This window comes from Pan troglodytes, chromosome 10, assembly GCF_028858775.2.
Source record: "Pan troglodytes isolate AG18354 chromosome 10, NHGRI_mPanTro3-v2.0_pri, whole genome shotgun sequence".
NCBI classification, from domain to species: domain Eukaryota; kingdom Metazoa; phylum Chordata; class Mammalia; order Primates; family Hominidae; genus Pan; species Pan troglodytes.
The window spans coordinates 65,980,218-65,996,383 of NC_072408.2; the positions used below are offsets into that span (position 1 = coordinate 65,980,218).

At 39.5% G+C, this 16,166-nt stretch overlaps 1 protein-coding gene and 1 long non-coding RNA gene across 14 annotated transcripts in view; one reads left to right on the forward strand and one right to left on the reverse strand.

Annotated features, from left to right (window-relative positions):
* Window positions 1–16,166, forward strand: part of TMTC1 (transmembrane O-mannosyltransferase targeting cadherins 1) — a 290,900-nt gene that overhangs the window by 232,945 nt on the left and 41,789 nt on the right. The gene's annotated exons all lie outside the window — the stretch shown is intronic.
* Window positions 1–16,166, reverse strand: part of LOC107967550 (uncharacterized) — a 43,425-nt gene that overhangs the window by 4,172 nt on the left and 23,087 nt on the right. For 2 of the 5 annotated variants that reach the window (XR_008538313.1, XR_010148338.1), the window contains exons 4-6: window positions 11,442–11,520; window positions 7,224–7,299; window positions 5,773–5,900 (exon numbers count right to left, since the gene is read on the reverse strand). This is a non-coding gene — a long non-coding RNA (uncharacterized LOC107967550). The remainder of the gene's footprint in view (window positions 1–5,772; window positions 5,901–7,223; window positions 7,300–11,441; window positions 11,521–16,166) is intronic. The other 3 variants (XR_008538315.1, XR_008538314.1, XR_008538316.1) reach the window with 2 other exon arrangements.

Here is a 16,166-nt window from a genome sequence, read left to right on the forward strand (position 1 = left end):
TATTCCTATTTGATTAATAAGGAAACTAAGATTTGGAGAAAATAAGTAACATGCCAAAGTCCTTTAGTAAGGAAATAGAAGACACAGAATGGAACCTAGACCTGCTCTATCCCTTCTGCCCCTAACCACCGCACTCTACTGCCTCCTTGTGGCCCACCTGAAAACTGGGCTACAGCCTGCAGCGTCACTGCCCAGCAGAAATGAGAGCCATACATGTAATTTACATTTTTTTAGGTAGCCATATTTTAAAACATTTTAAAAAGTGAAATTATTTTTAATAATATTTATTTAACCCTAATGTATTCAAATTATTTTAGCATGTGATTAATATTAAAACATAATTTTTAAAATTTAATGTAAGAAATTGAAAATATTACTGAGATGGTGTGCATTCTTTTTTTTTTAAATGAAATCTTTGGAATGCAATGTGTGCTTTACACTTACAGCACATCTCAGGACAGCCATATTTCAAGTGTTCAGTAGCCACATGTAATTTGTGGCTACTATATTGTACAACACAGATGTTTACTAATAACCTTGACTTCGAAAGAAATATGAGTCTTTGTCCAGGCCAGAAGCTCTAAATAAGACGTGACTCTATCAGAGCATCCAAGGCAATCTTATAGCAACTCATTTGAATTCTTGGAATTATATGACAGACGGCTTCAGACCCATTCATAGCAGCAGACTTCACTGAGTGTTATCCAAATATATCTGGCCCCTTTTATGACCATTTCACTGGACTTTGCAGCTAATATGTCATGATGCTGTGCAGCACATTTACAGTGTGAGAGGTTGATAAGAAGCAGCTTTCCATGCCAGCATTCTTAATTTATATTAATTATTGTTGGCTTTGGTTAGAATTTAAAATGTCAAAAAAAAAAAGAAGAAAGAAAATAGGCAAGATTAGCATGACTTTTTATGGATGAACAGAGCGGAAGTCCCTGATGGCTCAATAGAATATAATAGAATATTTAAATTCAGGATATGGGAAAAATATTTCTGTGAATGCTCTGTTAAAATAGCTGTTGGTGTTTATTACTGAAATGGAATATAAAAAGAACTTCTTGAAGAACCATGTCATACCTCCCTTATTGCCAAAACTACCTTTTGTTCACATAATAGAATATGAGTGTTAGGTAGGTATTACAATAAATCTTATAATCAAAACTCAGAGGAAAATGTAATGGAATGTCCAATAATTTGAACTATATAGCAGATGAATTTGATAACAGCATATATTTGATTTACTTTAGTCTGATCCTTTAGAAAATTGAATATCTAAAAAATATTAGGAGGCAGAAATAAGAGTAACCATTATCTTTTAAGTGCTAGGGATATATTTCCTAACACCTTTGACACTAGCCACACAAACTTTTATTTCATAAAAAGGAAGTTGATACATTCAAGATAGTAGTTTTTCTCTACCTTTTAACTGAAGCCCCGGAGAGTAGACAATGCCAGCCACATGGATAAAGAAAACTTTTTAACACCCTTACTACCACATTAGTATACCAGCTTCAGATGAGCATTTTCTGCATCCTCCTCTTAGCGTGAAATTCTATCCCCCACTCTGCACCCCTGTGGTAGTGACCTGTTCCCTCCACCTTTAGTTACTTCTAGTCCCAATCCCATTACACTTGCTCCCCTTCATCTTTGTCCAAATCATGTTTGTTTCTCTCTAGCTCTGTCTCCCTGCTCTTTTTTTTTTTTTTTTTTTTTTTTTTTTTTTTTGAGATGGAGTCCCACTCTCTCCCCGAGGCTGGAGTGCAGTGATGCAATCTCCCTGCTCTTTTAAATCCCAGTCCAGCATCTCATAGCACCATCCTCATCACTGCCATTTCACAACTTCTTGTACCTTCTTCCATCATCCTCAGGGACTTGAGCACCACGGCAGTGACTCTCCATTGCTCACCAAACTATGCTGCCCTCTTCAGCAAGAAGATCCATCACCCAGTTCCTGTGCTTCTGTCCCTTCAGGGCCCCCCATTTATGCTCTACCTTAGCATTTACCAACATGGCCTGGCCACTGGCTTTTTAATTATGCAGACTTTGTCATTTTCTAGCACTTGAACTCCGAAATGCTCCTCTTTGAGCTTAAACTCTTACCTCTGTCCTCCCTTCCCTTTTCCCCACTCTCTCACTCCCGCTGACACTTTAAAGGGATCATGATTATGACCTGCCACCTCCTCGCTCCTCTGTCTGCTCAGTTGCCTTCTATTAAGACCTAAGCATCAGCGTAGCTTCCATGACAGGTGCTATTCTCCTGCTCCCTCTTTTCTGCCGGCCCTGCACTTGATCACTCTTAGAACCTCTCTTCTCCCTGATTTTTGCGTTCATAATTTATAACCCTATCTCTAATTTATCTGATGTATTTCAGTAATGCACGTGTCATCAACTTAGACTCTTTCACACTTTTACCAACATTTACCTGCCTGACAAGGCCAACCCAAGTTACTTCACTACCTGTATTTTGCTTTCCCTAGACCAATATTTCTCAATTTTTTTTTCATTATCATACTCACCTCTTTTAAGGAGCTTTTTTAGATATTTTTTCTTATCAGCTTTCTCCCCAATTAAACACTCAAGAATAAGATTTGTTACATAGGATCGAGCTTGGAAAGACCAGAAACCATTGTAATGTCTATGATTATTTTTCACCACCATCATCCCCACCCCAAGAAACAATTTTCCCGCCTGTAGAGAATGTAGGACTCTAGACTGTCATCCAGTCTATCAAATGATAGAGGAAAAAAATACAAATCTGAGTTGAATGGGATCCCTACATGGAAAACAAAACCATGATTAGGGGTAAGAGCTGTTGAAAATTCATTCCTTATGGTGTTTTATGTTATCTCCTGTTTCTCTAATGCATACATCCTCTGTTCCCCTCCTCGGTGCCCTGTACACACACCCAGAAGACAACCTCATCCCTTACTTTTACTTAGAATATTCAGGTCATTCAAGGTGAAATATTACAGTTTCCTTTCTTTCTATCTCAAAATTTCCTGCATGTTCGTAGACTCCTGCTTGCTTTGCTCTCCCATAGAAGGAAGCCTTATTAATATCTTGCCTCCTTCATGAGGCTAGTGTTTATACCTGTGTTTGTGTGTTTTTTTTTAAATTGAGGCATAACTAACATGTATTAAAATGCACAAATCTTAAGTGTTCAGTGCAATGAGTTTTGACAATTTTATGTGCTCTTATAATTATTCCCAAAATAACGTAGACAATTTCCATCACCCCAGAAAGACCTTCCATACCTCCTTCCAGTAAGTTTCCACCTCCCCTGAGGCAATCACTGTTCTGATTTTATTTTTTTTACGATAAATTAGTTTGGCCTAGAACTTTATTTTAAAGTGATAATTTGGTATGTATTTTTGGCATCTGGATATTTTCATTTAGCACAATTTTTTAGTCTTATCCATGTTGTTACATATTACTTTTTATTGCTGAGTAGTATTCTATCGAAATTAATCTTATATAATTTGTTTATCCATTTACTGTGGGTGGATACTTGTTTGTTTACAGGTATGGGTTATTACAAATAAAGCTGTTGTGAATATTCACTTCCCAATCTTTGTATGTTCATTTTTCTTGGGTATATATTTATTTATATAAATAATATATAAATATATAACATATAATATATAATATATAATTTATATATTTAATTTAATTTATATATTTATTTAAATATGTCATACATATTATATATTATTTACATATTATATAATATGTAAATAAATACATTAATATTTATATATTGTATATTAATTTTATATAATTTCTATATTATATATTATTTATATGTAATATAGAATATATTATTTATATATTATATACTTATATATTTATATGTAATATATAAATATATAAATATAGGTGTAGAATTTGGGTGTTTCTTTAATGTTTTCAGAAATTACTGTATTAGTCTGTTCTCATATTGCTAATAAAGACATACCTGAGACTGGGTAATTTATGAAGAAAAAGAGGTTTAATGGATTCACAGTTTCACATGGTTGGGGAGGCCTCACCATTATGGCGCAAGGTGAAGCAGGAGCAAAGACACATCTTACATGGCAGCAGGCAAGAGAGCGTGTGCAGGGGAACTGTACTTTATAAAACCATCAGATCTCCATGAGACGTATTCACTATCAGGGCAACAACATGGGGAAAACCTGCCCCCATGATCCAATTACTTCCCACCGGGTCCCTCTCACAACATGTGGGGATTATGGGAGCTGCAATTCAAGATGAGATTTGGGTGGGGACACAGCCAAACCATATCAATTGACAAACAGTTCTCCAAAATAATTGTGCCATTTTTCACTCCATCAGCAATGGGGAAAGATTCATCTGCTCCATATCCTTTTGAACATTTGGTGCTGTGTTTTAGCCATTAGTGGTCATTAGTGTAGAATCCACATGTGTTCCTGATTCTATTTCTCTCCTCTTCTATTACCAGAGGCTCTCTCTTAGGTCTTCAAATTCTCTCCAGTCCACAACTTCAGCATGCCCCAGATCCCCCTAGGGAATCTTTCTCAGTTGAGGCGCTCCCTCCAGTTGTTGTCTTCACTCTTTGCTTTTGATCAAATTGGCAAGAAGAATGGTTAGCGCCTGGTGCTTCTCCTTCTTTGCACCTGTTCACACAGCTGTCTAGTGCATTCACTGCTCTGCCAGCTCTTACTCCCTTAGTTTCTCTGCAGTGAAGAATATGACACTGTTGATCTCCTTCTGATTTTGAAGCTCTTTATTTCATTGCTTCTATCACAGTGCATTATTTTGCTCTTCCAAATCCAACATCTGCTCTTCTTCGACCCTTCCTATAAATTTAGGGACAGCTAAGAAATTCACTTCATATCCATTGCGTACACACATAGAGTCCAAATGTCTTAGCATTCAGGGCTTTCCATAATCCTGCCACTTTCCTCCTTATTCTTCACTCCTCTCCCATATTGTGTAAACCCAGACCCCAGCCAGATTGGCCATTTGTCAATGTATGAGAAATACTAACCTGCCAGGTTACATTTTAGAGACTGTGACTGAGGTTTTAAATAGAGAACTTTCCTAGTTCATTTAAAATGTGGTTTCATTTACATTTTTATCATTTCATGGTCAGTGGCTGTCCAAAATTAAGTTACTGGGAAATAACGAGAATGTCTATGTACTTACTCAAGATTTGGCAGTTGTTTGTGTGTAAACAGATTGCTAATGATTAAACTATTTTTGTGAGTCCCTCTCCCCTACTGCAACTCCACTCATTTATACTATGATTACTAATGAGTTGAGGTTGCGTTGTTTTAAATCCATCATGTGCTTTGCAAGGAATCTTCTCTCAATCTTTCCTTTTCCTTTTGCAATGACTGCAGTAAACACCGCGGAGACCTGAAGACAGAGCTGCCCAGGAAGTGCTGGGTGGGAGCAAGCTTTGAGGAATCCCCTGGTTTTTGTTTACATTCTCTTGAAGGAGTTGGAATGTCATCATTTTCCTTCCTTGCATAAATATTTCTAACAGAGGATAATTAAACAGGCCAGACTGCTTTGTCAAGTGCAAGAGTTTTCAGTAGTCTCCCTTGTCCTGAAAATCATTTTCCCACCCCATTCACCCTTTACAATCTTTCCCGGAATCCTTTGTTATCTTGTCCCCTTGAGCTCCTGTGCTGCCTGAAAGACTTGGGATGACTCAAGATATAGGTGAAAAAGGAATAATTTTTGGAATAACTCAAGGTAAAAGAGGAATTTTTTTTTTTTTAAGAGAAAAGGACTCACTATGTTGCCCAGGCTGGAGTGCAGTGGCTATTCACAGGTGCGATCATAGCACACAACAGCTTCAAACTTCCAAACTCCTGGGCTGAAGCGATCCTCCTGCTTCAGCCTCCCGAGTAGCTGGGACTAGTCTGATTCAATTAAAAGAATAAGAGAAATGTGGATAATCATTGAAAATTTCTTTCTGCACACATTTGTCTTACTTTAGGGTACCAAGTGCCTGAACATTTTTTCTAAAGCCCAGTAGGAGATCAACTTTACCCAGACAATTAAATTTGGCATATAGGCTGTTAGACATAATCAAAAGGCTTTTAAATCTAAAAATGCTCTGTGTAGGCCAGGAAGAGAAATAGGAAGGACAGAAAGAGGAATATGCATGTTCCACCCCTGTCTGTGGCCTGCAGGGTCTGTCCCAGGAAGCATGAAATAAGGCCCCTTCCCTTCTTGGTGACTCCTTAGCAATTCTGCCAACCTCCCTCCCATTTGTACCCTCCTCATATAGGGCCCAGTTCCCTTAGTTTGGTGTTTTCATGCCTTGCCTCTTGTCTGCCGGCCAGCATAGCAGGGCTCTCTTCCCTCAGCTTTCTGGCCACCCTCCTCCTGCAAGTGACAGGGACAACAGTAACTGGCACTTAAATGGCACTCTGCTCAGCACTTCTCATGTCTCATGAGCCTGCCCACACCAGTTGTCTAGGACAAGCCCATCACTCTCCCATTACAGACTGAGAATCACGTGAGGAGAGAGCCCAGGGCCAGGAAACTGATGCCAGTGCTTTCTGCCACATCATCCTGCCTCACTACCACCTCCTGTGTGTTCTCCTCAAGACTAGCAGCTGGGAGAGCTTAGCGAGTTTGAGTCTCAGTTCTACTGCAAAATTACATGTGACCTTGGGAAAAGGATTTTACCTTGCAGTGCCTCCAACTGCTCGTGTATAAAGTGCAAATAATACTAGTAACTACATCTTTCATGAGTACTAAATACAATAATGCGTGTAAGTCCTCAACATAGGCCCTATTACCCAATGAAGATGAAATAAGCTTTAACTATTATTAATTATCATCAGCCCAGGGACATAATTTCTCACTTTCAATTTGAAACTCAGGTCCTTGGTATAAAATATGCAATGAATCAGAAGTAGATAATGCATTTTCTACCCCTGCAGTTGAACAGCTCGGGGAAATTTAAACTTTGCTGAGGCTTAGTTTCTATCCCTTTGTGTGTGTGTGTGTGTGTGTGTGTGTGTGTGTGAGACAGAGTCTTGCTCTGTTGCCCAGACTGGAGTGCAGTGGGCCGATCTCAGCTCACTGCAACCTCCAGGTTTTAGTGATTCTCCTGCCTCAGCCTCCTGAGTAGCTGGGACTACAGGCATGAGCCACTATGCTTGGCTAATTTTTGTATTTTTAATAGAGACAGGGTTTCACCATGTTAGCCAGGCTGGTCTCGAACTCCTGACCTCAAATGATCCGTCTTCCTCAGCCTCCCGAAATGCTGGGATTATAGGTGTGAGCCATTGTGCCCGGCCTCCATCTCTTTAAAACAAAGGGTGAGAACAAGTGATCTCATAGAATTATCCAGCTGCAAGAATCTGTGGTTTTAACTACAACTACAGGTTTCTGGTCTTTTAACTGAGAAGTAAAAGAAAAAGAAGACCAGAGAAGAACTTGAAAGTCCCTTTTCTCTCCAGAGGAAGTACTTGCATTGTAATAGCATCCTGCCTCTGCTGAAAAAAAAACCCATCTGTGAGGCTTCTGGTAGAAATTTGAGCTGGGAATCTTGCTGGAGAGGAGAAAGGAGCAAGTGGAGTTAGCATTTATTGCCTCCTGCTATGTGCCAGACACTCTGCTAAGCATATCACTCATGTTCTTTTATTCCACCCTTACAGGTTCTTTTACTCCACCCTTACAGGAACCTAGAGAGGTAGAGATTATTTAATAATAAGCACATTTCTCTTTGGCCACTGGGGCTCCTAGAGATGAAGCATCTAACACATCATTCAACTGGTGAGGGCAGAGCTGAGATTTAGAACACCACAAGCCTGAGCCTAAACCCAGGAACATGCATTAAACTGCATCATCAAAGCATCCTTTTAGCTATGGGGCAAATGAATCCTGACTAAATTAAGTTATTCTCAGCTGCCTTCCCTTTTAGGTCCCTACCTGGGAGCATTGTTTTACACTTTCCCTTAATCTTGAAAGGATTTAGGATATATATTTGCATACACTTTGAAGTGAAGCTGGCTTGGGACTAGTTTATCCCAGCCCACCTCCATGCACAGAACCAGCCCTGCAGATGCAGAGGAAGGCACAGTGGGGCAGGTGTTCCACTGCCTGGGTGCAGAGCAGTGACCTCATCTGGATGATGATAGACACCAAGAGTCGTTCCAAAGAAACAAAGGAGAGGAACTCAGGACTAACATTTCCTCAGGACCTACTCTGTGCCATCCCCAGTGTGAGGTGTGTGTGTGAGCTGCATCTCCATTTCTGCTGCCCTGTGACTCCATCTTACCATTTCTCAGTTTCCAGGTGGGAGAAGGGTAGGATTTGGGGTGGGAGGGAGGCAAGTGGCCTATTCTATGAATGTCAACTATTAGGCCAGTGCCACTTTTGCACCACTCTATCTAATGAGTTCGACTGTGAATTGACTTTTTTTTTTTTTGAGATGGAATTTTGCTCCTGTTGCCCAGGCTGGAGTGCAGTGGCATGATCTCAGCTCACTGCAACCTCTGCCTCTGGGTTCAAGTGATTCTCCTGCCTCAGCCTCCCGAGTAGCTGGGATTACAGGTGCCCACCACCACGCCCAGCTAATTTTTGTATTTTTAGTAGAGACGGGGTTTCACCATGTTGGCCAGGTTGGTCTCAAACTCCTGACCTCAGGTGATCTGCCCACCTTGGCCTCCCAAAGTATTGGGATTACAGGCATGAGCCACTGCACCTGGCGAAAATATTTTTTAAAATTCTTTTAACCACATAATATGAATCTGTGTCCTCCACACAGTTCCACGTGGCTTCTGTAGAAAGTCAAGCAGAAAAATTAGGGTGAACCCCTAGTAAACTAGATGCTATATTTCCATTACATTTCCCAGGTGTGCTCAGTAAACTTGAATCTAAAGGAAGCTACATAGAATATAATCTGATTTTCTTTTATTTCTGTACAGGAAAGATAGTAGAGCTACAGAAACATGTGTGCTCTGTAAAGATCATCTCAGTCAGACGTTTACAATTTGACTTTCACAATTCAGTTTTTTAGAAGAGCTGGTAAAGTCAGTATGCCAAAAAAAACCATGATCTTTTTCATTTGTTGGGAACATCGATTTTGAATCCAACAACAACAGACACCCCGACAAAGGAATAGTAATTAAGAGGTCTGCCCAGCATTCCAAGTTCACACTGTGGTTAATGGGAAATTTTACTGCCACCAAGAGGGTCGCCAAATCCATTTATTTCTGTTACTGGCATTTCCTATGTTCTCCCCAAATGTCAATACTTTTTCAAAGCAAGCATCTGCTTTCAGTTTAAATGAATATGTCATGAGACTTTAGACAGGAATCCAAAAAGTTCTCTAAATTGACAAACTTACCCAGTACTTAATTACTAAAAGAAAAATGTGGCGAAACCTTGTTTGCTTTTGCTAAATATCTGTCACTGACTTGGAGCCATGAAAGTGACACGATGCAAATGTTTTTACTTAACACACAGGAAAAACAGTCCCACTGCTGTGTAACCAAAGGGAAAATTCCCTGTGAAACTACAAGTGTTTAGTGGCAAAATTTGCACATTCTAAACAAGATCTAATTTCTACTTAATGTTTCTCTTATGAAATCAATGATGATGTCTCTGGTCCCAGGAACACATTCTCGGGAATTTTTTAGCCTTTTGGAAGCTCCCGGGGGAAACATGAGAGAGTTGAGTTTTGCTGCAAAATATTAGGAGATTTTTATTTATGTTATGATGGATAACACAGGAGCTAAGACTTGGATATGCAATCAAGGATATTCACAATACAGCCCCTATGAGAGAGAAAACTGCCTCTTTTCATTGCAGTATTACCCCAGAGTTCTACTCTGCCCAACCCCATCCTGCCACATTTCCTGGTATCCAGGAGTATCTTTCATGGGGCTAATTAACCAGCCAGTGCCACCTTTCTCTTTTGGTCAGATTGTCCCAGGGAAGTCTTCTTTATCCTGTCTTTTTAGCTTTCAGCATCCTATTATATTTAGCCTCCTCTGCAGGATCAATTGATCCATGCTAAGCAGAATCACCTGAGAGGCTTAGCATCCTAATGATTCCTGGGCCCCACCAAGACCTGCTGAATCTTATCAGTCCTGGCATTCTGCACTTTACCAAACACCTGGAGAGTTTTATGCACCAGAATTTCAGAAGTGTTCATTTAAGAGAGAAGTAAAGACAAAATATTTTAGATCACGGAGGATTATTATCAGTTGTCAGCTGGTGATGCTGTTTAGCAGTTAAGGAAATTCCAGATGCTGCAGGGCAATAATATTGCCAAATTCTGGAGCAGTTTTACGCTTCCCTGCACTTTTTACCTATGCAGGGATCCCCAAGAGTTCCATCAGTGCCGGTTGAACCCTCTACCAGAAGCTCTGAGAGTCCTTGTTGTTCTTAGTGTCTTTAGTATCACGTGAGTTCTTAAAGGGATTCAGAGTTTCCTGTGACTCCAAAATCAAAGTGTGTCTGTGCCTGATTGGACAGGATATATACTGATGTTCGATTTTATCTATTTTTCACCAATTATGGGCTAGTTAACTCTGGCCTTTCAATATAACTCAGAGAAATGACCCATGGACTTGGTCAGTTCAGAGAAGAAAAGTTATTTTAATATTTTTCCCCTTTGAAATTGACTTGTCAATTCGGTCTAAATGGCTAAATTAATACAATGCTATGAATTTAGGTATGATAATTATTAGATTAAAAATCTATTGTGGGGCCAGGTGAGGTGGCTCATGCCTGTAATCCCAGTACTTTGGGAGGCCGAGGCAGGCGGATCACGAGGTCAAGAGATTGAGATCATCTGGCCAACATGGTGAAACACCGTCTCTACTAAAAATACAAAAGTTAGCTGGGCGTGGTGGTGTGTGCCTGTAATCCCAGCTACTTGGGTGACTGAGGCAGGAGAATTGCTTGAACCTGGGAGGCGGAGGTTGCAGTGAGCTGAGATTGCTCCACTGCACTCCAGCCTGGGCGACAGAGCAAGACTCTGTCTCAAAAAAAAAAAAAAAAAAAAAAGCAACAGTGAAAAACTATTGTGGTATCAGAAACAAAGAAAAATTTCTCTGATGTGTAACCCAAGCTTTTTATGAATGGTTTGAAATGTGGAAGGCTATTATTTAGGAGAGACTATATCAAAAATGGCACATTCTCCTTGGTTTTAAAAATTAAGAAAAGAATAGGTTTCAATGGGCGATTTTTAGAAACATTAAATGAGTTAATAATAAAAGCCAAAACATAGACAGTACCTACCAAGTGCCTGAGATGCATGGGGGTCAGATAATTTGCCTAAGGAAACACAGCTAGTAAGTGGTAGATGTAGAGTGAGACGCCAGTCCTTCTGGTTTTTAAGTCTGTGCTTTTAACTACCATATAGTGGTAAGGTGGTTAGGCGGCTTAGCAGTGTGCTTGGTAAGGAACAGATTTTCAAAACGTGGATGCGGTACCTGTGATTTTCTTATGATTCTAAGTTAGGCTTGGGCTGCTTCTGTCTTCCTTAGGATCACGTCTATAATACTTAAAGAACTGTAGAAACAAAATGTAACATGGGGGAATCATATTGTCACCTTTTGTCAAATTTTATTCAAATATTGGAAAACATTTAAGGAGATTTACAAAGATCTAGAAATAAAGAGTAAAACTATGGCTTTTTGTTTGTTTGTTTGTTTGTTTTTATTTTTTTTTTTGAGACAGAGTCTCACTCTGTCGCCCAGGCTGGAGTGCAGTGGCATGATCTCGGCTCACTGCAAGCTCCACCTCCCAGGTTCACGCCATTCTCCTGCCTCAGCCTCCCAAGTAGCTGGAACTACAGGCGCCCGCCACTGTGCCTGGCTAATTTTTGTATTTTTAGTAGAGACAGGGTTTCACTATCTTGGCCAGGCTGGTCTCGAACTCCTCTGACCTCATGATCCACCTGCCTCGGCCTCCGAAAGTGCTGGGATTACATACAGGCGTGAGCCACCATGCCTGGCCAAAACTACGGTGATTTTTTTTTTAAACAAATGCAGCAATTATTGAATTTCTACTCTGTGCAAGTCACTTTTCTGAATTGGGGGGAAAAAAAGTAACATTAGTAAGATGTAGGTCCCACCTGTGAAGGAACTTAAAACCTGGTGGTCACAGATAAATTGTATAACATTTCAGCGAGTGAACACAGAAATGCCAAGTGTGGCCTCAATGGAACGGTCTAGATTTGAAGTTCTAAATTAGAGTCCAGGTGTTATCGAAGCTGTGTGACTGGGGACAAATCACTTGAGCTCTCTAAACCTTAGTTTTCTATTCATTTGGGATGATGGTGGTCAGTATTTTTGTCTAAATCTTTGAAAGGGAGATAATTATGCCAAATTTATAATGCTTAATGAGAATTAGAGTAAATTACTTAGCATGGTCCTTGGCAGAGAGTAAATGTTTAGGAAACAACTATTGTGAAATATGCAGCTTAAAAAACTTGTCTGCATGGCACATTCACTGTTAGATGGACCTGGATCCCCCCTCGCAAGAGGCAGCAGTAGGTTCCCCACACGTGCTTCACTAGGATCTCGGAGAAGAAAAACATAGAGGTCAGAATAGGGCTTCTAGGTAGCATTTTCCTACCATATTTTTCCTATGATGATAGAAAAAAAAGCTGAAATATCAGAAAGGTGATACATATGTATACATATGTTCTTCGTTTTCTTAAGTGTTTTTAGGAGCTTTGAGCTGGGCAAGTCACGGAAGGTGTCTCTGGGAACCAGAGTTGAATAGGAAGGAGAGAAAAGCCATCTGTCAAGTGGTGTGGGAAGAACACCAGGCTGAGAGGCGGAAGACCTAGGGCTAGTCCCTTGTTTTTGCTTAGGAGCAGGGCAAATCATGAAAGCACTCTGAATCTCAGTCTCTAGTACTGTAAATTGAGGTTGGAGTCTATCCATAATTCTCAAATCTGGGTGATTGTCATATTCATACGGAAGGCATCCTATTAAGAGGCCAAGCCTCAGAGCACTAAAGTCTTTTTTAAAGCACACCCAGTGATTTGTAAGGTACAGTGAAGATAATCAATAGAGTAGGTCATTGTTAGGTTCTGCAGAATAGATGCCAAAGGCCACCCAGTTTCGCTGGAGTAGCGGGTACCTGGGTATGTTTGGAATGCTAGTCAGAACCATATTGTAGAGGGTTTTAGCCTAAGAGTCTATCTGTAGGTAGCTGGACATTAATAAAGATTTTTATATATGAAAGCAGTGGTCTAGAAAAAGTTCTTCCCATTGTCGGCACGTAATAAAAGGAGAAGAATGAGGGAACTAAAATCAGATGTGTGAACCAAGGCATTAGCAAGCAAAACTGAGTAAGTGCTGAGTAAGACTGCAATAATCCAATAGCATTGTAGGACTGATTTTTAATATGGGATAATTATCAGAGAAACGTGCTATAATACAGATATGAAAAAGGGATGCTACTAACATCAGAAACAGTTTGAAATAAAGTTTCAATCTCACATAATAATCATATTACTATATAATCAAGGAAGGTTTTATTTAGATGAATTATCTTCTGTAAGTTATTGTGTCAAAGCCACACCTATTTCATAAGCTCCCACCAAGGGGTGAGCAAGAGAGACTATAGAAGAAATATTCTCTTCATTCCTCTCCCTTTTAGAAACAATAACAAATCACCACTTATCAACTTATTGGGCTTTCTTTAAAAAGAATTTAAAAATCTCTGTCAAGGTGGCATGTGATGTCTGTTAGCCTGACCTGTTGGTGCTTAATGACACTCAGCGGCTCCCAAGCAAAAGGAGAATCCTCCAGGAGTACACAGCCACAAAGAAATGTCCTCTCTGCCAGAGTCTTTGCATCTTGTAATACTCATATACTAAATTAATTACATGATGAGGTGTTTTTCTTAAAGTCTGTTAGTCTCTCACAGGATTTTTAGAGATGATGTTTTTTATCAAGAATCTGGGTTCTTGGTAAATAACTTTGATGATAATCTTTCCATCGTGTCACATGAATGTTCATGGACCTCAAGCATTTAGGTTCATAGACTTTACTGAATGGTCATCTTGCTAAGCTCACATGTAAAAGGTCTAAGTTTCCATTCTAACTGATATGAGCCACGACAAAAGAAAACCATTAAGTCGTTGCTATGAAGATGTTATGGTTTTTTTTCTCTCTGCTGATTTGAAGAATATCTAAGCTAAATTATGTCCCAAGGGACTTAATTTTCAGCCTTAATTTTCAAAGTCCATACCTTCCTTTGGACTTTGAGAGGATTTCCAAATTAATGTTATTAAAGATTTATGCATTTTTGGAGGAAGAGTACTGCTGACCATAAGATAATAGCCAAATTAGTGGGATACAAAAATACATTTCATTTAAAAAACATGTGCCAATGGAAGAATTACATGAAGGTATATTATAGAATAGAAACTTGAGTGTATGTAAACGTAGTGTGTGTATGGAAGTCATGGAGTCTTGCGGGTACTCTTTAAATGTCCACGAAATGAGTGAATCAATAATAAAGCACTAAGCGAGCTGTAATACAAATTAATTATAACCATGCAACTTGAAAGCCATCCCAAGGACAATCCACTTAAGGACATGGGTGTTATACCTGTTCTCAAGGATGGGACTTTGCATGAACAAGAGCCCATTAGGAGTTAGATAGACCCTAATAAGAAGAGGATAGTACAGACCACCACCTCTCCTGAGAAACAGCTAAGTGCTTGACATATAATCGATAATGATAAATATTTGCTTCATTGAATTGTTAAATCCAAGGTCTATGTTGGAAGCATGGCAGTTTTTTCCCCAAGGTCTATGATAGTTGAAATTGCCTTATGTAACAAGCTGCTTCTAACACTTAAGAACTCAAACTTATGGAGTGAATATTAGTTTTCCCTCTATGTCACTTCATCCTCAGAAACTGGAGCTGTAGGGCCGGGGCATGGGGGATGGAGGGGATTGTATCAGGAGCTACTGTCACCTGCCTTTGATACCTCATGGGACAGTTCTGCTGAAATCGCAGCATGCATACAGATCACCTGGGAACCTTTTGAAACTGAAGGATCAGATTCAGTAGGTCTGGATGGGGCCTGAGATATTCTGCATTTCTCACAGGCTCCAAGGTGATGTTGCTGAAACTGGTCTATGAATCACACTTTGAGCAGAAAAGTCATTAGGGGTGGATTCCTAAGAAGTTAGAATCAGCAGATATGGTATGATGGAAGAGCACTCAGAAGACTGTTTATATAAACATGGATGAGTCACTTGACTTCCCTGAATTGAAATTTTCTCATTAGAAAAATGAGTATAATAATAGAACAATAATATCTACCATATGTGATTGTTGTGAGAAATACATTAATAATGTTATGCGAAAAGATATGAGGGTATATGGCACATAGTCATTGCTAAATCAGTGCATAGTAAAAACATAAGCACTCAACTCTATATTGGTAACTGTTAAAGAGGAGGGGACCTTTAGGCTGTGTCCTTGCTATAGTGCAAAGGATTCTCTCTTTCATTGCACAATCACAATGTCTAGCACTTAACAAGACACTAGTGTCTGTGGAATTGTATTAATAGCAAACTTGATCACTTCCAATACTGTACATTTTTGGACCCAAAGACATTGATATCAGCATAATGACCCAATGTCTCATCATTGGATTTAACAGGAAAGAGAACTTTTACCCAAGAAAATGGTAATGACTTTTGGGCCTTGAGTCCTCTTTAAAAGGAAGTGTCATCACTGGGGGAAGAACCAAATGAAGAAGACAGAATTAGCCTCAATTTTCAGTAAAAATATGATGATAAAATGTCCCATTATTCTTTACCAACCAGTGGTCACAGTAGTCTCTAATTTCATAAATTATTTATGGAATATTTTCTCTCTTAAATATAAAACCAAAGATTAACATTGGCAGTTTGGCCTGGTTTGTTCCTGGAAGGTACAGCCACCCTAGGAGCTCAGCCTGCAGTGGTGTGACCAGTACTACAGGGACCCAAATATCTTCACATCATTGTAAATTGGCTCTCATACCACCCAATTTCCCCCAAATTGTTCCTCTGAAGATCAAAGTTTCTCATTAACAGACCTGCAAAATATTGAATATAACTCTCGAAGAGTGCGCAGCAGAAAACAGAAGGTAGAAAAGAGTGGATAACCTGAAGCGTAATTTACATCTTTACATCTCT